Here is a 23080-nt window from a genome sequence, read left to right as displayed (position 1 = left end):
AACGCTACCGCACGACCACGAGATGCGGGCAACACATATCCTATCCATGGAAGTTATTCCCTCATGTCTTAACACACATTCTGTTATCCTGTTCCTTCTTCTTGTCAATGTTTGCATTATGTTCCGTTCTCCGCCGATTCGGCGGAGAACCTCCTATCTGATCAATCTACCTGATTTTCAACATCATTCTATAGCAGCACATCTCAAACGCCTCGATTCTCTTCTATTCCGCTTTTCCCACTGTTTATGATTCACTACCGTACAGTGCTGTGCTCTATAGGTAAATTCTCAAAAATATCTTCCTCAAATTAAAGCCGATGTTCAACACACTTATCTTGCCCAGGAATGCCCACTTTTCTTGTGCTACTCTGACTTTAATGTTCTCCTTGCTTCGTCCATCATGGGTTATTTAGCTTCCAGGAGAGGAAACTTCCCTAACTTCATCTTCTTCGTGAACACTAATGTTGATTAGGTGTTTTGCTATTCTCATTTGTGATACTCCTAATTACTTTTGTATTTTCCAGTTTACTCTCAATCCATACCTACCACTCATTAGATCGTTCATTCTGTTCAGCAGCTGCTGTACCATTTCTTCACTTTCACTGAGGAGAGCACTGTCATCAGCGAATCTTATCACTGCTATACTTTCACCCTGAACTTTAATCCCACTTGAGCAGAGCGCGGCTCGTGTTTGTGCCGTTTATTACTTCACATCTTGTCTTTGCGGTACTGCCGTCTGTTTCTTATTAGATTTACTGGCGTCCCTAAGTTGCTGGCTTTTCTGCCAGTGAGTGGCAGCAGCAGCAGCGCTCATCGATAAGAGCAGTGTCATGCTATCTTTGGAGCGACCGCTAGTATTTCCAGGTCATCGTGTTTTGGGAGATCAGTGGGGAGGGAGCAGTAGTGAGGTCCGGACATTCATGACTCTCCCAACCATTGCCGGCACACATGACTTCAGCGGGGACGACCTTGGTTGGTCGTTCGGTCGGTCGTTTCGTCGGATGACGTGTATTTGGTCGCCGACTGCTTTCGGGTTCCCCTTGTGTGTCGACTTGCGATTCCTCCTAGTTGTTCCACAGTGACTGGTTTTAGTATTGGTGGAGTTGTTTCTGGAAGTGTTTCATGGAACAATGTGTGGCTTGTGTGGTTTTGACTGAGCAGTTATTTAAATGTTGTCTGCATGCTGGGTTGCCGTCAGTCGGTTGGGACAGAGCAGTGAGGAAGTCTATGCGGTGCTAGGTCAGGCCGGGATCATTGGCGGCGTGCGCTCACGGTCGGATTGTGAGGCGCTAGCTGCGAGAGCGACCAAGCTCGTTGCCTACAAAAACCAGAACACTGAATTCGGGTGATCAGTTACCCCGTTATGAAACCTCAGCTGCTGAGACATCTCTTCATTCATTGCCGGTTGTTGCTTCCTGGGCCGTTCCGGCTAGCAGCAATGTATGGTCTGTTGGAGTTTGCAAAATTTTGCAGCTGTCTTCCTGTATGGTCTTTAACTATTAAATTAATTGTTACTTATCAGTGAAGCGCACCAGCGGTATTTTATGCCTTACGGCCGTTAACGCCCTAGTTACCTGCCCTTGCCATTAGCGTTGATTTCCGGCAGTGTGTTTTTCTCGCCATGTTGATGCTGTCCGGCATGGCGTGTAGATCGACAGCGTTTTAGTTGTTTGTTGATATTTTTGTCTTAAGAGTGGTTATTGTGTCTTGGCTGTCTTTAGTTGCCAATATTGAAGACCTACTGTGGCTGGTATCTTCATCCTCGGCTGATATTTTCCGTTGTCGTACCATTGGTTTGGCGGAAGACAATTGATTAGGTTGTTGTTCGGTCCTTCAGCCGTCCCTGGGTCTGGTTACCATCCAATTATTTAACCTTACTCTTGTCTGCCTGTCTCACCTCACCTTACATTAAAGCTACCTCCTTAGGCCGATCCGTGGAACATTTGTGAGCACCACTGTTCTGTTTGTTTTAGATTGTGATTTTCATTTTAGTCTGATGTACTGTGCAAGCTCCCCCACCCCTCCATGAACCATGGACATTGCCGTTGGTGGGGAGGCTTGCGTGCCTCAGCGATACTGATGGCCGTACCGTAGGTGCAACCACAGCGAAGGGGTATCTGTTGAGAGGCCAGAAAAACGTGTGGTTCCTGAAGAGGGGCAGCAGCCTTTTCAGTAGTTGCAGGGGCAACAGTCTGGATGATTGACTGATCTGGCCTTGCAACACTAACCAAAACGGCCTTGCTGTGCTGGTACTGCGAACGGCTGAAAGGAAGGGGAAACTACAGCCGTAATTTTTCCCGAGGGCATGCAGTTTTACTGTATGGTTAAATGGTGGTGGCGCACTCTTGGGTAAAATATTCCGGATGTAAAATAGCCCCCCATTCGGATCTCCGGGCGGGGACTACTCAAGAGGATGTCGTTATCAGGAGAAAGAAAACTGACGTTCTACGGATCAGAGCGTGGAATGTCAGATCCCTTAATCGGGCAAGTAGGTTAGAAAATTTAAAAAGGGAAATGGATAGGTTAAAGTTAGATATATCGGCAATTAGTGAAATTCGGTGGCAGGAGGAACAAGACTTCTGGTCAGGTTAATACAGGGTTATAAATACAAAATCAAATAGGGGTAATGCAAGAGTAGGTTAAATAATGAATAAAAAAATAGGAGTGCGGGTAAGCTACTACGAACAGCGTAGTGAACGCATGATTGTAGCCACGATAGACACGAAACCCATGCCTACTACAGTAGTACAAGTTTATATGCCAACTAGCTCTGCAGATGATGAAGAAATTGATGAAATTTATGATGAGATAAAAGAAATTATTCAGATACTGAAGGGAGACGAAAATTTATCAGTCAAGGGTGACTGGAATTCGATAGTAGGAGAAAGAGGAGGGAAACGTAGTAGGTGAATATGGATTGGGGGTAAGAAATGAAAGAGGAAGCCGCCAGGTAGAATTTTGCACAGAGCATAACTTAATCATAGCTAGTAGAAATCCTTGGGTAACAGAATAAATATTGAATTTAACTGATGAAAGGAGAAAATATAAAAATGTAGTAAATGAAGCAGGCAAAAAGGAATACAAATGAAATCAACAGGAAGTGCAAAATGGCTAAGCAGGGATGGCTAGAGGACAAATGTAAAGATGTAGAGGCTTATCTCACTAGGGTTAAGATAGATACTGCCTACAGGAATTAAAGAGACCTTTGGAGAAAAGAGAGCCACTTGTATGAGTATCAAGAGCTCAGATGGAAACCCAGTTCTAAGCAAAGAAGGGAAAGCAGAAAGGTGGAAGGAGTATATAGAGGGTCTATACAAGGGCGATGTACTTGAGGACAATATTATGGAAATGGAAGAGGATGTAGATGAAGATGAAATGGGAGATACGATACTGCGCGAAGAGTTTGACAGAGCACAGAAGGATCTAAGCCGAAACAAGGCGCAGGGAGTAGACAACATTTCATTAGAACTACTGACGGCCTTGGAAGAGCCAGTCCTGACTCTCCATCTGGTGAGCAAGATGTATGAAACAGGCGAAATACCCTCAGACTTCAAGAAGAATATAATATTTCCAATCCCAAAGAAAGCAGGTGTTGACAGATGTGAAAAGTACCGAACTATCAGTTTAATAAGTCACAGCTGCAAAATACTAACGCGAATTCTTTACAGTCGAATGGAAAAACTGGTAGAAGCCGACTCTGGGGAAGATCAGTTTGGATTCCGTAGAAATGTTGGAACACGTGAGATAATACTGATCTTACGACTTATCTTAGAAGAAAGATTAAGGCAAGGCAAACCTACGTTTCTAGCATTTGTAGATTTAGAGAAAGCTTTTGACAATGTTGACTTGTATACTCTCTTTCAAATTCTAAAGGTGGCAGGGGTAAAATACAGGGAGCGAAAGGCTATTTACAGGTCCTGTATTTCTTCTTTGCATTCAGCGAGGATAGCAATGTTATCTGCTAATCTTATCACTGGCATCCTTTCACTCTGGATTTTAACCCCACTTCTGAACCATTCTTTTAGTTTCGTCAGTGGTTCTTCGATGTTCATATACAACAGCAGGGGAGAAACTGCATCATTGTCTTATACCCTTTTTAATCCGAGAACTTTGAAGGGCGAGTGTTTCTTCCGACAGCCTCCATTTCACTTGTCAGACTTTATTTGCACTGCTTTCTATGCAGTTATTAGTCAACATGTCCTCAGCGAAGCGTAATAACAATGCATTTTAATAAGCGGTTGACTCTGGTTTTGCGTACATTATGCAGAATATTTGCCTGAGTTAATTTTCTGGCTGGTTATAATTTCTGTCTGCTCTGAGTCGAGGTTCGCTTTAAAATTGCCAACCGGCAGGAGCCTACCAAAAAGAGCAGAGGTAAAGGTGGCTTTACTGCTTTCTGGAGAATCGGTCATGTCGGAGGGCAGGCAACACATCAGCATTTAATTTCTTCTTCCTTCTCGTAGTCAAAACAAATGGCATGCTTGGAACAAGCGTACCATAAGGCTGAATGAGATTTTCACTCTGCAGCGGAGTGTGCGCTGATATGAAACTTCCTGGCAGATTAAAACTGTGCGCCCGACCGAGACTCGAACTCGGGACCTTTGCCTTTCGCGGGCAAGTGCTCTACCAACTGAGCTACCGAAGCACGACTCACGCCCGGTCCTCACAGCTTTACTTCTGCCAGTATCTCGTCTCCTACCTTCCAAACTTTACAGAAGCTCTCCTGCGAAACATGCAGAACTAGCACTCCTGAAAGAAAGGATATTGCGGAGACATGGCTTAGCCACAGCCTGCGGGATGTTTCCAGAATGAGATTTTCACTCTGAAAGAAAGGATATTGCGGAGACATGGCTTAGCCACAGCCTGCGGGATGTTTCCAGAATGAGATTTTCACTCAAAGAAAGGATATTGCGGAGACATGGCTTAGCCACAGCCTGCGGGATGTTTCCAGAATGAGATTTTCACTCAAGAAAGGATATTGCGGAGACATGGCTTAGCCACAGCCTGCGGGATGTTTCCATTCTGGAAACACCCCGCAGGCTGTGGCTAAGCCATGTCTCCGCAATATCCTTTCTTTCAGGAGTGCTAGTTCTGCATGTTTCGCAGGAGAGCTTCTGTAAAGTTTGGAAGGTAGGAGACGAGATACTGGCAGAAGTAAAGCTGTGAGGACCGGGCGTGAGTCGTGCTTCGGTAGCTCAGTTGGTAGAGCACTTGCCCGCGAAAGGCAAAGGTCCCGAGTTCGAGTCTCGGTCGGGCGCACAGTTTTAATCTGCCAGGAAGTTTCGTACCATAAGGCTGTTTAGCCAACAGTCCTGTGGTCTCTGCTATACTCCGTGTTTTCCAAGCCAATATGTTAGCATCTGGAAAGGCTTCAAGGCCACCATAATTTGCTTGGTTGCCCCATACAACAGCCAGAGTGAGCCATGTACTACCTCCAAACACAGCCTGAACATCACAAGTGAAGTTCAGATGCAGTCCACGAAAAACATTTGGACCTCCAATCAATTGCTGTTTATTAAACTGCCCAGCCAAGTCAGTATCAATCGCCTTCAAACTGCGATACACAGGTACGCTGCGCCGCCAGCGACGACGCCATGCACGTCGCAGAGGCATTGCTGTGGCACGTTAACACATTAACACACCGTTGGGTGGCGTGCGGAGTATAAATTTAGATGTAGATGTAGATAGGATCGCTTCTCGCACAGAAGACTGGCCCCACACGCTTCAGGGGTAGCGAGACTGTGAAAGAACGCTTTAATCCTGCCAGAGGAGGCGAAGCCTATTTTTCTGCAAGCCAGTGCAGGGCATTGACGGGGCAGGAAAAGGTGAGGGTGACGCTAGTGGATGCCATGACGATTTGGGCGCAACACTGGCTCCAGCGACAGTGCGGTGTCAGATTTTTTTTTTACATCAATCACGGCAGAAAGGTGCGTTTTCCACTGAAAATTATGAAAGTCAGTTTGATTGGCTGTGCAGTTGATGACATCAAAAGTAATCGTAGAGCTGCTTAGTTTTTGCGAGAAAATCTCCGACTGGTTGACTCTTTGTTGCATAGACAAGTAGGGAGTGCATGTGTTGGTGTACGATGATTCAATTGGTGCTGAAAAGGCAAAGAGTCTTTCTGGTTTGCTGGAGGCCTTTTCCAGCGCGATTCTGATGGAACGCGCAGCTGAGGGGCTTTTAGCGGAGGCAGATGGAAGACGGCGCAAACCGCCAACAATTGCAGATAGATACATGGGCGCGGCGCCCCGAGCAAGGCAGTGAGACAGAAACACGGGCACGGCGAGTGAGAGTAGCTGTCGGCTCTGTGAAGACAAATAAATTGCAGGTGTTTGCCGCAGCACCATTTCTGACGGACGGCTGTATCTTTTGGTAAGAATGTATGCAGCTTTGCTGTTGCAGAAATACGTGTGTTAGCTTACTGTCTGTCGTGAGCTTATTTCCAACAGTTTGAAGTTTAGCAGGCTATTACTACTAAGCTATTTTCTCGGCTCACAATCATAGTCAACTTCTGGATGCTGTTTATAGTCACACTGCGTCATCCAAAATTTCCATCCACGGGAAGTAATAGGATTCATTTCCATTCCCATCACGCTTTTTGACAACGATTTTTTGTGACATTTGTTAAGTGCAGAGGTTATTCACACCCACTGTATTTTCTATTACCGTTCCTCGGTATCTAATGTTTGATCCCAGTAGTATGAAACCTTTTATTCATTACTCTGGATAGGTTTACTATTTTTTTGCATTGATTTTCACTACTGGTGCGAGTGTACAGTTACTGGGAGGTGCCGTCTCTCGTTTGCGTTATTCTTGCATGTGGATCTCGGTATGTGCGTCAGGAGTGCTTTTCTGTGACAAAAGTAAATTATGGGACACGAAGTCGTAAGTGGTGTGCAAAGGCTATCATCACAACACCGCCATCTGCACAACGAGAAGAAGATGGCAAGATCGTAACATGCAATGTATATAAAATTAAAGGTAACAGTCTTGAGCCTACAAGTCCACTTACACTTTCTCTTCCCACCAGGCGTTTATGTAGTTAATAGTAGACAATAAAATCCGACTTCTGACATCATTTTCCTATTCTATTGTTATTTTATACATAGATGGATATTGGATAGTACTTATGAGAATAGAAAAAACCTTACAGGAACGCCTTTTCTACGTCGACAGATCCTTTGATGGTGTCTAATTTTCGTCAGTTGTGCCTACATTACAAAGAAAATCACTCCTTCTTCAGGCCACAAGTCGCCCATCAGGACCATCCGACCGCCGTGTCATCCTCAGATGAGGATGCGGAGCCGGCCAGGGTGGCCGAGCGCGTCAGTCTGGAACCGCACGACCGCTACTGTCGCAGGTTCGAATCCTGCCTCAGGGATGGATGTGTGTGATGTCTTAGGTTAGTTAGGTTTAAGTAGTTCTAAGTCCTAGGGGACTGATGACCTCAGATGTTAAGTAACATAGTGCTCAGAGCCATTTGAACCATTTGAGGATGCGGATAGGAGGGGCGTATGGTCAGCACATCGCTCTCCCGGTCGTTGTGATGGTTTTCTGTGACCGTAGCCGCTACTGTTCGGTCGAGTAGCTCCTCAATTGGCATCACGAGACTGAGTGGACCACGAAAAATGGCAACAGCGCAGGAGAGCTTCTGTAAAGTTTGGAAGGTAGGAGACGAGATACTGGCAGAAGTAAAGCTGTGAGGACCGGGCGTGAGTCGTGCTTCGGTAGCTCAGATGGTAGAGCACTTGCCCGCGAAAGGCAAAGGTCCCGAGTTCGAGTCTCGGTCGGGCACACAGTTTTAATCTGCCAGGAAGTTTCATATCAGCGCACACTCCGCTGCAGAGTGAAAATCTCAAAATCTCATTCTGGAAACATCCCCCAGGCTGTGGCTAAGCCATGTCTCCACAGTACCCTATCTTTCAGGAGTGTTAGTTCTGCATGGTCCGCAGGAGAGCTTCTGTAAAGTTTGGAAGGTAGGAGACGAGATACTGGCAGAAGTAAAGCTGTGAGGACCGGGCGTGAGTCGTGCTTCGGTAGCTCAGATGGTAGAGCACTTGCCCGCGAAAGGCAAAGGTCCCGAGTTCGAGTCTCGGTCGGGCACACAGTTTTAATCTGCCAGGAAGTTTCATATCAGCGCACACTCCGCTGCAGAGTGAAAATCTCAAAATCTCATTCTGGAAACATCCCCCAGGCTGTGGCTAAGCCATGTCTCCACAGTATCCTTTCTTTCAGGAGTGTTAGTTCTGCATGGTTCGCAGGAGAGCTTCTGTAAAGTTTGGAAGGTAGGAGACGAGATACTGGCAGAAGTAAAGCTGTGAGGACCGGGCGTGAGTCGTGCTTCGGTAGCTCAGATGGTAGAGCACTTGCCCGCGAAAGGCAAAGGTCCCGAGTTCGAGTCTCGGTCGGGCACACAGTTTTAATCTGTCAGGAAGTTTCATATCAGCGCACACTCCGCTGCAGAGTGAAAATCTCATTCTGGAAACATGGGCTGCATAGCTTCAGGGAAAATCTCTCACCAGATACACATAACTGGTGGGAGACACTGCTGTTTTAGGAATTTTTATGTGACCTCTTTGCACTGTGAACTGAAAAGAGCGAATTGAAGCGATCGACAGGCACGGTAGACACTGCCCAACACATCTGTGCAAAGTTCCATCGGAGTTTCTCAGTGGTTTACATTTCGCTCCAAATCGGACCTTACTTTCCGAATACGCCTCGTACTTGGAGCTTCTGACCAATGTAAAAACATAGGATTTGTAATAGCTGTAGTTGTTAGACTAAAAATGCCGAAAATACGGGCCGGCCGGAGTGGCCGAGCGGTTCTAGGCGCTACAGTCTAGAACCGCGCGACCGCTACGGTCGCAGGTTCGAATCCCGCCTCGGGGATGGATGAGTGTGATGTCCTTAGGTTAGTTAGGTTTAAGTAGTTCTAAGTTCTAGGGGACTGATGACCACAGCAGTTATGTCCCATAGTGCTCAGAGCCATTTGAAACATTTTGAACCGAAAATACGCTTCATGTCGCACTTTTCAGTTCAGAGTGCAAAGAGATCACAGAGAAATTCCGAAAACAACAGTGTCTCCCACCAATTATGTGGATCTGGTGAGAGATTTCGCCTGAAGCTATGCAGCCCACATAATGTAAATGTCAGGCGTTTCTCCCTTCAAGACAATTTTCAGCTGCATTCTGCAGGGACAATGAAGACGCTGCTGCAGCGTTTTCGATGGGAAGTATTTGATCACCCACAATGCAGCCCTCAGTTGACTCTCTCCAGGGTTCATCTCTGCTCACATGAACCGCTGGCTATGAAGACAACATGATGTCATGTTGTTCAGTATACCTTCGTCAGTCAGCGACGGAAGTATCACCCGTTACAGCCATTACGCCAATTATAGTAATGTCGGTTTATTGAACTTCAGTATTTCATATAATTCTTCTGGGTATCATTCCCATCAGAGATTCAGAGTCGTGAGTGGCATTTGTGTTTGTATTTGCAATATTATTGGCTGTGTCAGAACCATTAACTAACAAGTGGTTATGCGCTATTGATACCGCTTAGTCAATAGAAACTGGTATAGCTCTTAAACAGTTTACTTTAGCATTGATTGTAATAAACGTTACAGTCATTTGCAATAATGTATCAGTTAAAGCATTCTGCTCACACTTATCTTCTATCGTTTTCTACTTTCTGCCATGGACCACTGCAGCTACAATTTTCTTCTTTTAACATTTGTGCTAGAAATCTGATAGTGTGGGACCAGTTTCACGGGCTTTGCACAGCAGACTGAATCAACTTCTACATTCAGAGGTTTGCATAAATTTTGCAAAAATTACTAACAGGCAAACTCAGGTCACTGCCTTGGATATGGAATTCATCAGGTTCTAATGGTTCTTCTCCACGCCAATGGACAGTTTTTCCTTTTCCTAGATTTCTGAATTACTGTATTCCCCAGCTAGCTAACGTGAGAGAACATAAGGCGAGATGATTAGCACGTCCGAGAGTGGAGTGAGACGTCTGCTGACGGCACTCCGGAGGCAGGAGCGCGGCGGCAGAGTGGCTGCGGGAGTCCGGTCCCGGCTGGCGATTAATCTGGCGGCTGGCAGGCGGCCACGGCGCGGCGCTGCCGCGGCCCACGAGGTGGCGCCAGATTGCCCGCCTCGTTTTCCGACCATTATTTCTTCATTACGGGTGCTCCGCGGTCGGCTGGGTGCGGCACGGCGCCAGCGCTGAGTCCGGCACTTGTTCCGAATGCCGGCTGGCCGCAAGAAGCAGCGGCCGGCCGAAATAACGGGAACACTAACCTAAGGCGTACGAGCCGCGACTTTACACTCGCATTACGTGTCACAAACGGCATCAGTCACCCTGAGGATCAGTGAACATTCAGAGATGGCCATTAGCATTCCACCATAAATGACTTAAATAATTACATTTTATATTCTAGAACCAAAGGTGGCAGGGGTAAAATACAGGGAGCGAAAGGCTAATTAGAATTTGTACAGAAACCAGGGGCATCAAAGGCAAGCAGTGGTTGGGAAGGGAGTGAGAGAGGGTTGTAGCCTCTTCCCGATGTTGTTCAATCTGTGTATTGAGCAAGCTGTAAAGGAAACAAAACAAAAATTCTGACTAGGAATTAAAATGCATGGAGAAGAAATAAAAACTTTGAGGTTCGCCAATGACATTGTAATTTTGTCAGAGACAGCAAAGGACTTAGAAGAGCAGTTGAACGGAATCGACCGTGTCTTGAAAGGAGGATATAAGATGAACATCAACAAAAGCAAAACGAGGATAATGGAATGTAGTCGGATTAAGTCGGGTGATACTGAGGGAATTAGATTAGGAAATGAGACACTTAAAGTAGTAAAGGAGTTTTGCTATTTGGGAAGCAAAATAACTGATGATGGTCGAAGTAGAGAGAATATCAAATGTAGACTGGCAATGGAAAGGAAAGCGTTTCTGAAGAAGAGAAATTTGTTAACATCGAGTATAGATTTCAGTGTCAGGAAGTCGTTTCTGAAAGTATTTGTATGGAGTGTAGCCATGTATGGAAATGAAATATGTACGATAAATAGGTTGGACAAGAAGAGAATAGAAGCTTTCGAAATGTGGTGCTACAGAAGAATGCTGAACATTAGATGGGTAGATCACATAACTAATGAGGAGGTGTTGAACTGGATTGGGGAGAAGAGACGTTTGTGGCGCAACTTGACTAGAAGAAGGGATCGGTTATTAGCTCATATTCTGGGGCATCAAGGGATCACAAATTTAGTATTGGAGGGCAGCGTGGAGGGTAAAAATCGTAGAGGGAGACCAAGAGACGAATACACTATGCAGATTCAGAAGAATGTAGGTTGCAGTAAGTACTGGGAGATGAAGAAGCTTGCACAGGATAGAGTAGCATGGAGAGTTGCATCAAACCAGTCTCAGGACCGAAGACCACAACAACGACAGGACAAAAAGCAATCCACTCGAAAGGAATTTTCCGAATGGGACTGAAATCGGTAGACACGACGTAAATGTACAGACAAACAAAAGAATACACTTTCAGAAAACTTGGGTAGTTTATTCGAAAGAGACAACTTCACGAACTGAGCAAATCAATGGCGCATTGGTCCACCTCTGACCCTCACGCAGGCAGTTACTCGGCTCGACATTGACAGAGTAGGATGTCATGCGGTAGAGCGTCAGATTTCCGAGTTGGTTGGTGGGCCCTGCCCATAATTCTCCAAACAATTCTAGAAAGATCCGTCAACCTTACTAACGAAAATAGGGTTTGAAAAGCACGAAGAAAAGCAGTAGAAAATATCTCCGTGTGGGAGCGGGCATTGTCTTGCTGGAATGTAAGCCCAGGATGGCTTCCCATGAAGGGCAACAAAATGGGGCTTAGAATATCATAGACGTACTACTGTGCTGTAAGGTTGCCGGCGATGACAGTCAAACGGGAGCTGCTATGAAATGAAATGGCGCCCCAGACCAACACTCCTGGTTGTCAGCCCGTACGGCGGACGACTTTCAAGCTGGTTTTCCGTTTCTGTCTAGGGAGTTTCGAGGAATGTCTTTGCTGGTCGTTGGGGCTCAGTCTGAAGCGGGAATGTTCACTGAAGATAATTCTACTCCAGTCAATGAGATTGCTCCCCGAAGACGTGTCTGAGACGTCCCGGACAGCAATTGGATACCAACCTGCTGTCGCCCGCCATACTGCCTGACAGCAGGGAATGGTCTGAGGTGCCATTTCTTCTCATAGCAGGACTCCTTTGGTAGTCATCAGCGTCACCCTTACAGCACATTGCTAAGTTTTCTAAACCCTGTTTTGTCGCCTTTTATGCGAGTTAAACTGTGTTTAAATTTCAGCAAGGTAACGCCCGTCCACACATGGCGAGAGTTTTTACTGCTTGTCTCCGTGCTTGCCAAACCCTACGATTTACATGAAGGTCACCGGACTCCTCCCCAACATTGGAGCATTACGGGGAGGTCTCCGGAACCAGTTCGGAACTGTCACGATATAACACGCCAGAAGGACAACCAATAACTCTGTCCATCAATACCAAACCAAATAACTGCTTGCTTAGGAGTTAGGGGTGGACCTGTAACGCCGGAAATGCATATCCTCCTATTTCCATCTATTGTACTATAAATATTTTCCTTATTTTGGTACCTGGAGATACGACATTTCTATGTCTTTATATATTGTAATTGTTTTACAATATATATATATATATATATATATATATATATATATATAATGTCGATGTCTAATTGGTTTATTTTGTAAATATTATTTGTATTTTTACGCTGGGTCTTGCCTAGGGAAAACTATGCTATCGAGCGATTACATCGATAGGTTGTGTGGAGAACCAAAGTGTTTGGGATCTTGGGTAGTGTTAACTCAGCCGCGTGAAGCGCGGGCAAAGTAGAGTCCGGCTGGAGTACTGCGGTGGAGCAGGTGTGTTGTGTGCCGATCCAGCAAGTTGCCGCACTTTCGGGGTTTGGCAGCATGTAATTGCGCTCGACTTGCTCTGATACACTCCTGGAAATTGAAATAAGAACACCGTGAATTCATTGTCCCAGGAAGGGGAAACTTTATTGACACATTCCTGGGGTCAGATACATCACATGATCACACTGACAGAACCACAGGCACATAGACACAGGCAACAGAGCATGCACAATGTCGGCACTAGGACAGTGTATATCCACCTTTCGCAGCAATGCAGGCTGCTATTCTCCCATGGAGACGATCGTAGAGATGCTGGATGTAGTCCTGTGGAACGGCTTGCCATGCCATTTCCACCTGGCGCCTCCGTTGGACCAGCGTTCGTGCTGGACGTGCAGACCGCGTGAGACGACGCTTCATCCAGTCCCAAACATGCTCAATGGGGGACAGATCCGGAGATCTTGCTGGCCAGGGTAGTTGACTTACACCTTCTAGAGCACGTTGGGTGGCACGGGATACAAGCGGACGTGCATTGTCCTGTTGGAACAGCAAGTTCCCTTGCCGGTCTAGGAATGGTAGAACGATGGGTTCGATGACGGTTTGGATGTACCGTGCACTATTCAGTGTCCCCTCGACGATCACCAGTGGTGTACGGCCAGTGTAGGAGATCGCTCCCCACACCATGATGCCGGGTGTTGGTCCTGTGTGCCTCGGTTGTATGCAGTCGTGATTGTGGCGCTCACCTGCACGGCGCCAAACACGCATACGACCATCATTGGCACCAAGGCAGAAGCGACTCTCATCGCTGAAGACGACACGTCTCCATTCGTCCCTCCATTCACGCCTGTCGCGACACCACTGGAGGCGGGCTTCACGATGTTGGGGCGTGAGCGGAAGACGGCCTAACGGTGTGCGGGACCGTAGCCCAGCTTCATGGAGACGGTTGCGAATGGTCCTCGCCGATACCCCAGGAGCAACAGTGTCCCTAATTTGCTGAGAAGTGGCGGTGCGGTCCCCTACGGCACTGCGTAGGATCCTACGGTCTTGGCGTGCATCCGTGCATCGCTGCGGTCCGGTCCCAGGTCGACGGGCACGTGCACCTTCCGCCGACCACTGGCGACAACATCGATGTACTGTGGAGACCTCACGCCCCACGTGTTGAGCAATTCGGCGGTGCCGGCCGCGGTGGTCTCGCGGTTCTAGGCGCGCAGTCCGGAACCGTGCGACTGCTACGGTCGCAGGTTCGAATCCTGCCTCGGGCATGGATGTGTGTGATGTCCTTAGGTTAGTTAGGTTTAAGTAGTTCTAAGTTCTAGGGGACTAATGACCACAGCAGTTGAGTACCATAGTGCTCAGAGCCATTTAGCCAATTCGGCGGTACGTCCACCCGGCCTCCCGCATGCCCACTATACGCCCTCGCTCAAAGTCCGTCAACTGCACATACGGTTCACGTCCACGCTGTCGCGGCATGCTACCAGTGTTAAAGGCTGCGATGGAGCTCCGTATGCCACGCAAACTGGCTGACACTGACGGCGGCGGTGCACAAATGCTGCGCAGCTAGCGCCATTCGACGGCCAACACCGCGGTTCCTGGTGTGTCTGCTGTGCCGTGCGTGTGATCATTGCTTGTACAGCCCTCTCGCAGTGTCCGGAGCAAGTATGGTGGGTCTGACACACCGGTGTCAATGTGTTCTTTTTTCCATTTCCAGGAGTGTAGTTTCTGGCACGGTGTCGCGGACGGGAAACATTAGCTGGCACACATCAAGAGCCAGTTTCGCCTGGTGACCGTCTCGAGAAGAAGGCGTGCCAACATCCCGCTTCTGCAACAGCGACGGGCGACAATAAGAGATTGTCGCCACCTCCTCGATCGACGGCTTCAAACCTTCAATCAACCAACAAGGAAGACTGAAAGCACGTAAAGTTTTGGAACTGTAGGACAGACCTCAGCTTTTCAAACCGTTCCATTTGCATCACTAAAATACAGCAACTTAGCATGAACCTTAGTTGCTCATTGTCCCAATTGCATTACCAAGCAGGGTCCCTTCCATTTCCGGAATGAACCCGAGTGTCGTTGAAATTCAAACGACAGCATTAAAGTAATATCATTCCATTTCACTGCTTTAACTTCAAAGTTCAGTTAAAGTATTCATAGCTGGCTACAATAACCAAACGCAGCTATATTTAGATTACACAAGTATAAATTAAGAGTGCGAGTTTTGTTAGCATATTTTAACTTACCTGACTGCAGCTCAGCTTGCTACGTACTAAATTTTACTATTGTTAATTGTTCAAAATCATTTAATTCAAGTTCAAAGTCAAATCTCTTATTTCTAAATTGCGTAGATTCAAGTTGCTTTTGAGATGATTGTTGACGTAGCCCAAGACTAACCTCATTTTATTTTTCATAGTGCTTCAGAAACAAAGTTCACTATTAATTTCAGTCACTAAATTAACTTTCAGTTTTCCAGTTTTATTAATTCTTTTGCTAAATTAAGTCAGAGTGTAGCGAAATTTATTACTTCTGACAAACATTCAGTTTTCACACAACACGTGTCAACCCTCAGTTGCGACGCTTTTAGTGCTAATTATATGTTCATTAATCTTTCTTTTTCAGTTATTATAGTAGTTGTCCATAGGACTGGGTACCGTAGTTTTCCCCAAATCTCAAGTATCTAATTAAGGTCAAATAATTGTTAACGTGACGACCGTACATTTACTTTCTTTATTAATTTTACCCTTTTTTCAAAATTAATATCCACCAATTTCATTTGCATTCTTCCTTTCATTTAGGTGTAACCCTTCCTCCCTATTTACCGACAGATTAACTTCGGTGACGATTGCTTTTCCCAAATTTCCTGTACGTACACGTGGTTTAATTTTTCACTGTCATTAAGATCGATAAGTGAGCGGGAGGTTACAGACCAAAGCGGTGTTGACTTCCTCAGCTTGCGAAGCTCTTTCTCTTGAACAAAATCATCCAATTTTTCTGAAACTGTAATGATTTGTTTTGATGTACATGTCTATCACATCTACCGATCTCCATCCCATTCGGGTAATTCCTTCTTGGGGTGTCGCTTTTATATCTTAGAAGGTAATTAATTATATTTACTGCACGCTTACTGTACAGTAGAACGAACATATGATCCAGTTTGTAGGCGAATGTGGTATGTAGAGTCAGAAATTTTGTACACAGATTTGACGCCAGTGACAGCAACAACTGTTGTGATCCTGCTGGGCATGGATTCGAATTGCGCTCGGATGACAGATATGGATACGCCAGCTCTGTGCCGGAGTTCATCAGTAGTACTGATTGGAATGCGGTGGTTTGCCGCTGTCTCAGCAGCCCATGACCATGTGTTTTCAGTAGATGGGAATGGAGAATATTCTAGGTATCGTGGTCAGTCGAGTCAGCGCGAGCAACTTGTGGTCTTGCATTATCTTGTTGGAAAGTACCGAAAAATAACGTCACAGAGGCCTCGGGGCACGGCGACCCGCCTGATTGTGTCAGAAATGCAACAGCTGTTGCCTAAGTTGTCAGCCCTGCGAGCCAGAGGCTATCGTGTTGTTAACTCAGTGGCACCCCATACCATTGCCTCAGGCAAGTCTGATGGTCACGAACGCGGCTGCTTTCGTCCTCCTCGGGTCACCCACACGTGGCTGCGTCCATCGACATGCTGTGGGCGGAACCGGGGTTCATATGACAAGACGACGTTGCCCAACATTAGTATCAAGCTTTCCGTTGGCCGTGCCACATTCGCCGGTCCTCCTCTTCTACTGTCGTATCGGGGAAACCCGTCAGAATCTTTCCCGTGTTGGGCGTCCGTGACACTTTCGACGTCATCGCACTGTGCATGTGTGATACGTCTAGTGCAAACAAGCCCATTTCCTGAGTCGTGCCGGCCGGTGTGGCCGTGCGGTTCTAGGCGCTTCAGTTTGGAACCGCGTACCGCTACGGTCGGGCATGCATGTGTGCGATGTCCTTAGGTTAGTTAGGTTTAAGTAGTTCTAAGTTCTAGGGGACTGATGACCTTAGATATTGAGTCCCATAGTGCTCAGAGCCATTTGAACCATTTTTGAACCTGAGTCGTGGTAGGTTACGTAGTGTATGATCCTACACGGTGGAGTGAAGATTGTGTGTATCCCTTCGGTCGCTAGTCTTGTGAGATTTTTTATGGCGTTGATCATTCCCATCCTGAACGTATCGACTGTACATTCAGACGGCAGTTGGATCCCGACCAACGCGGTGTACCAACATAAGGGAACGATTAACCGCGGTCTCGATAGGCCTTGATCTCGCAGCTCTTGTACTAAAACTCTTGCTGTTAATCGTTTCCCTTTTTCACACGAGGTGTAACGCAGTTTTCTTACAGGCAACCAAGATTCACATGAGATTTGTGAATGAGATACCAACTGGGTAATTTTCCTGTATATACATAGTGTAGATGGCATTACTCACCCCTACTTCGGGAGGTTGCGTTGAAATGCTAATCATCTGCATATCCAGGCATATAGTACGCTTCATGCCACACTGGTGTTTCTTACATGCCATACTTCTGGAGTTGCACTACATCTGCATCTACATGTACATCTACATGGTTACCCTTCACACTTAAGTGCCTGGCAGAGGGTTCATCGAACCATTTTCGTACTACTTCTCTACCATTCCACTCTTGAATGGCGCGTGGGAAAAAGGAACACCTAAATCTTTCCGTTAGAGCTCTGATTTCTCTTATTTTACATACTAAGATGGTACCGCCACTGCAGGGATTTATCTCGGGCACGCCTCCCGCGAAACCCACATTATCAACGTATAGTCCGGCACTACATCCCTGCAGTGGCGCTATCCTCTGTGTCCTCGGTGGCTCACATGGATAGAGCGTATGCCCTGTAAGCAGGAGATCCCGGGTTCGAGTCCCGGTCGGGGCACACATTTTCATCTGTCCCCGTTGACGTATGTTAACGCCTGTAGGCAGCTAAGGGTGTTCATTTCATTGTAATTTCTCTTACTTTATTATGATGATCATTTCTCCCTACGTAGGTGGGTGTCAACAAATATTTTCACATTCGGAAGAGAAAATTGGTGATTGAAATTTCGTAAACAGATCTCGCCTCAAAGAAAAACTAGTGATGACCAGCAGTGTAAAATTGGAATTTTTTGTCATCCTCCTAAAGGAACTGCTTCAATTCCTTGAGAGATAATCACTAGTTCTGCATTCAGGCTGATTTGGTCCCGAAGGTAAAAGTCAAACATCAGGCAAGAAATGACTTTATTATCATATGACACGTTTCAGAATTTATCCATCATCAGATATCCAGGAGGGGTTGCTGCACCCAGATGATAAGTGACGATAATGGCCATTAATTGTAATTCCGATTCATTTCACACTGGCTTGACAGTATTCAAGTCTTGCACCAGTCGATGTTCTTAAGGTACGTGTTAAAAGATCTTATGTTCATGAAAGCACGTTCGTTGTTGATGGAGATTAATAGGGACTTCCTTTTCTTTTGGAGGAGGAGGGGGGGTGATAGTTATAATGCCTGCGCTATTGAACGCCATGGTCAAAAAATAATGTTATTGGCGCTAGGAATTAAGTTCCTTCTTAGTGTGAAAGTCAGCACCATAAAACTACTCTGGTGTGCAGAACATGACGACGGAAATAGCTTTTGCATTATGTGTCACTGCCAAGCATAATAGCTTAATAAAACATACATAGAAAGGACTGCTACAATATAGCATAGAAGGTAGCTGAAAGAAATACGCAATCAGACGAACATAAGTGACAATTTTATTCAAACACATTAATTACACAATCATTCAAACTGTTGTCCATGGTGATCGAATGCACAGTGACGTATGTTCAGATCAAGGATGTGCTTTTCGGAGATAGGACAAGACAAACATAGAGTATACGAAAAGTTAACATGCATTCCTCTAAAATGTAATAATCAGCCTCATGTCGACGATATATCAGGCGCAACTTGCGAGAAAGGAACTGCAAATGACATCATACCTATGGAAGAAGAACATGCATATAGTACGTGATTTGTGCGAAAAGGAGGCAGAATAATGAGCAGCTATTAAACGAGCACAAACTTTGTGGACTTCGTCCATTCAAGGCAAGATCTAAGGAACATATTTAGTTATCATTGTTATACGGTTCGGACTGTTCTCTTGTATCATTGTGTTTCACATGCAGAAATGTATATGGTTCAAATGACTCTGAGCACTGTGGGGCTTAGCATCTGGGGTCATCAGTCCCCTAGACTTAGAACTACTTAAACCTAACTAACCTAAGGACATCACACACATCCATACCCGAGGCAGGATTCGAACCTGCGACCGTAGCGGTCGCACGGTGTCAGACTGTAGCGCCTAGAACCGCTCGGCCACACTGGCCGGCAGAAATGTATAAACTATATGTTCTTTAAGGTCAAAGATTATCCTGTCAGTTCCATCATTGTCTGTATACAGGGTGGTCAGAAACAGTCTGAAAATCTTCTAAGGTTGTTGTAGGGTAGGTTGTGCTGATAAATAATTATGAAGAAAAAAATCGATTCGATGCGCGGTTTTCGAGTTAATTAGCATTTAAATTAGTCGATAAGGCCGTGGTGCGCGCATATTCGAGCGGAGACAGTGTCGCCAACCGGGTTCTTTGTTTGATTTCCTAAAACCGAACAAGAGAGCGATACAAACACTGGACGTGGGACAGTAATAAGGATCGAACCCGAGACAAATGCTGAGAAGTCCCGTGTGCCATCATCTAAGCCATGGGAACAACTGACGCTAATTGTATGTGGCGGGCCGCTTGAATCTAGGCGCTCAACAGTCCGATTGGCTAACTTCAATGCTGATTAATTCGGAAACGACCCAACGTATCTAATTTTTTCTTAACAACTATTTCGCAACACACCATACGCTGCAACACCCTTATAAGCTTTTCAGACTGTTTCTCACTATCCTCTATAATTTACTATGGACCACTGGTGTAATTATACAGTTGACGATTAATGCTGCTCGGCAGCAGGAAAGCCATCACACACTATTAAAGAAGCTATTCGTTAATATTTGTTTGGCTCTGAGTTAACCTTCGCAAAGTTTCATGCTGGATAGTCTAATGTAAAGTAAGCTATAAATCCCTGAAATCAGGAAGTATCAGCTGCAGTGCAGTTGCATTTTGTTCAGGTAGCCAGTGCATGAAACCACACTCCGTGTAAAACTATTTAAAATGTGCTGTATTCAAATGCACTTAGTTTTAATGTTTATAGTAAAAATGAGACTTCAGCTTTTCTACAAAGCTCACGCAAGTCTTACGGTTCTTACATTCTTAGACTAAATGGCAAAATAAATGATCTGTATGTGCTACCTCCAAGCTGAGTTAGGGATGACAACACTGAAGCGCATATGCACTTGCAAATGACGCACGTGGAATTATTTAATACAAATAACGTATTTAATATTGCATAGGTTCATTGAAGTGAATACAAGGATATTGTATTAGTAAATGTAGTAGCTTGGTATACATAACAGAAACGGTATGGAGAGAACGTGTTTGCTGTACACATATTTTACAGATACATTCAGTGTGTAGGTTTTGAATAAAGATATACGAGCAAGAACTTTTGTTTGTGTCACGGAATAATAAACTATATCAGAGAATGGATTAGCTTCACTATTTTACAGGTAAAGTACACAAACTGTACTCAGCTTCTTTCAGGATTAACAATTTTCAATGCCAAGCTTTCACAATATATAAAACAAGCTAAACTTTCAGGTGGATTGACTAACAGTAAGCACCAGATTCTGTGTTATCCGAGTGTTCTGCACTGCACAAACTTTGCTGATGCGGAAGAAGAGTAAACAGACAGGAATTAATTAACGTGGTTTAGTAACTACCACAGTTGAATGTGTCATTATGTCTTCGAATACTGATTGCCTTTAACGTTCAATTCATCACAGTCTAGGCATATTGTAACTGTTCCTGTGGTGAGCGGGGTATAGGAGTATACTGTGCCATATTTGATATGACTACTATTTCTTGTTCTTAGTAGTAGCGATTTAATTAAAATCAATCTATAGGGTGATCGTTTATATGCTTAAATTAATCACTAGTATTAGTAGCACAGCTCAAACTGTGTAGGTAACCTTGATTGTTGTCGCTGGAAGTACAGATTGCCATCAAGCAACTACTAAATAGAAAGAGAGCTCATTGCACTTGGTATTTAGTGTCAATAACAGGTTCACATTTATTCGGGAAACTTAATAGAGAGGAAGAGATAGGACCATGAGAAGCAGTTTACCGTTGGTCATGGAAGGACCGAAGTGTTCCTTGTGATCAGAAAAATGTGCATATAATTTTTAATTTCAGTCGGTGTCATCGGAAAGAAGCATCCGGCTATAAGCCTGTAAAATAGACGTTAGTTTGTTGTAGAATTCTTGAACAGGTTTTACACTTGTGTAATATGACCTTTCAGGAGACCGTAAATTTTCTCTGTTGGCATCAACATGGATTCCGCAAATACCGATATGGGATTCACAAGAGATAGTAAAATGTGTTAAACACAAGCGTCTTTAATTCAGTGGTAGGTAGCTGTTATTATAACATATACTACTACCACGGAACCTCATGAAAAATATTTTAAAAGTCTCTCTGATCACGGATTTATATCGAAAAAATTACTAGAATGATTACAAAAATTGCAGACTATGTTTGTTTTTCATCGAAATGAATAAAATGTCTCTTGGAGGTTTTAGATTTTGCTATACTGATCTGAGATTGCATTCCAAAAGTTTGTTTAATCTCTCTGGGGAACTTGGGTGAAACGCAGAACAAACGTACCATTCCTTAGGTATTGACAGATAAGACCAAAACCTGTCTGACTCATTCGCAATTTCTGAAAGGATATGATCACCTACAACAGACATGATACTTACGTCACTGGTGTGAGATTTGACAACAAGACTAAAGAAGGAAATAAGTATTTTAAGCACAGCTGAAAATATTCGGAAAGCATTGTTGCCATGCAGAAGTTAATTAAATTAGAATTATCTTTGCAGATGATTGAATCATTAAGTTAATAGACTCTGAAGGCAGTCCTCCCGTACTTAAATGATGCTGAGCATTTGTAATGCATTGCTGGATGGAAGTGGAAATGACAGCATGCACCAACTGATCGACGCAATCTCTCGTGGACGAATGAAAGTATTGCAATAACGTACCATGCTGTAATCTCGTTTAGTTATTGTATGTAGTACTCATGCTATCGAAGGGCTCACAGTATTTCACGGCGTTACAACGACCACTGTTGGACTGATAAATTAGTTAGTTCTTGACGAACGAGCGACATACTTAACAGATAAACTGTGTTGTATTGTTAGGGCTACACTTGCGCTGCTCGGCTGTCAGACTTGGTGGTAGATACAGATGAAACAAAGGCTTTTATTTCTTAATGTTCATCAGTCTTTTCATTTACGTGACGCAGTCCATCATCAATAACTTTTTGACAGTCATCCTTACTCTGAAAACGTGATGGTAATCGGTTTTACATATTCTAACTAACTTATATCCTTGCAGTTTTTCATCTCTACTACTTTGAGAGGCAAGGTACCTATTCCTACACGTCTTAGTACATTCTGTTTTAATTTGTTCCTTTCTCTATAAGTGTGGCACATTTATCACTTCGCATATTCTTTAAGTTTCCTTTTCGTATTGTTTCATCCGTTAATTTTTGAGATTCTTTTATAGCCTAAAGTCTTAAATCTCCTCCTCCAACTTTTCCAAAGCACTCTGTGTTCCAGAGGCGCTCTCTGTAACTTATCATTAATGTGGTGCCGGCCGGTGTGGCCGTGCGGTTCTAGGCGCGTCAGTTTGGAACCGCGTGACCGCTACGGTCGCAGGTTGGAATCCTGCGTCGGGCATCGATGTGTGTGATGTCCTTAGGTTAGTTAGGTTTAAGTAGCTCTAAGTTCTAGGGGACTGATGACCACAGATGTTGAGTCCCATAGTGCTCAGAGCCATTTGAGCCTTAATGTGGTATTTGATACCAATAGGCTTCAAAAGTTCAAGGGCACCTGCAATTTTTAGTTTCTGAGATCCTCCTTGTGCCCAACGTGCTCCGTGATCTTACTTCTCAGATAGGAAAATCGTTG

The 23080-nt window shown here is 44.9% G+C and overlaps 2 non-coding genes across 2 annotated transcripts; one reads left to right on the top strand and one right to left on the bottom strand.

The window, feature by feature from the left end:
* Positions 1–4570: 4570 nt before the first annotated feature.
* Trnas-cga (transfer RNA serine (anticodon CGA)) lies at positions 4571–4645 on the bottom strand. Its single transcript has one exon. It is a non-coding gene; the product is annotated as a tRNA-Ser (tRNA).
* A 539-nt stretch (positions 4646–5184) lies between these two features.
* Trnas-cga (transfer RNA serine (anticodon CGA)) lies at positions 5185–5259 on the top strand. Its single transcript has one exon. It is a non-coding gene; the product is annotated as a tRNA-Ser (tRNA).
* The last annotated feature ends 17821 nt before the right edge of the window (positions 5260–23080 follow it).

Source organism: Schistocerca nitens, chromosome 1 (genome assembly GCF_023898315.1).
Source record: "Schistocerca nitens isolate TAMUIC-IGC-003100 chromosome 1, iqSchNite1.1, whole genome shotgun sequence".
Lineage (NCBI taxonomy): Eukaryota > Metazoa > Arthropoda > Insecta > Orthoptera > Acrididae > Schistocerca > Schistocerca nitens.
The sequence above is the reverse complement of the archived record's forward strand: the minus strand, read 5'-3'. Positions and strand labels throughout refer to the sequence as shown.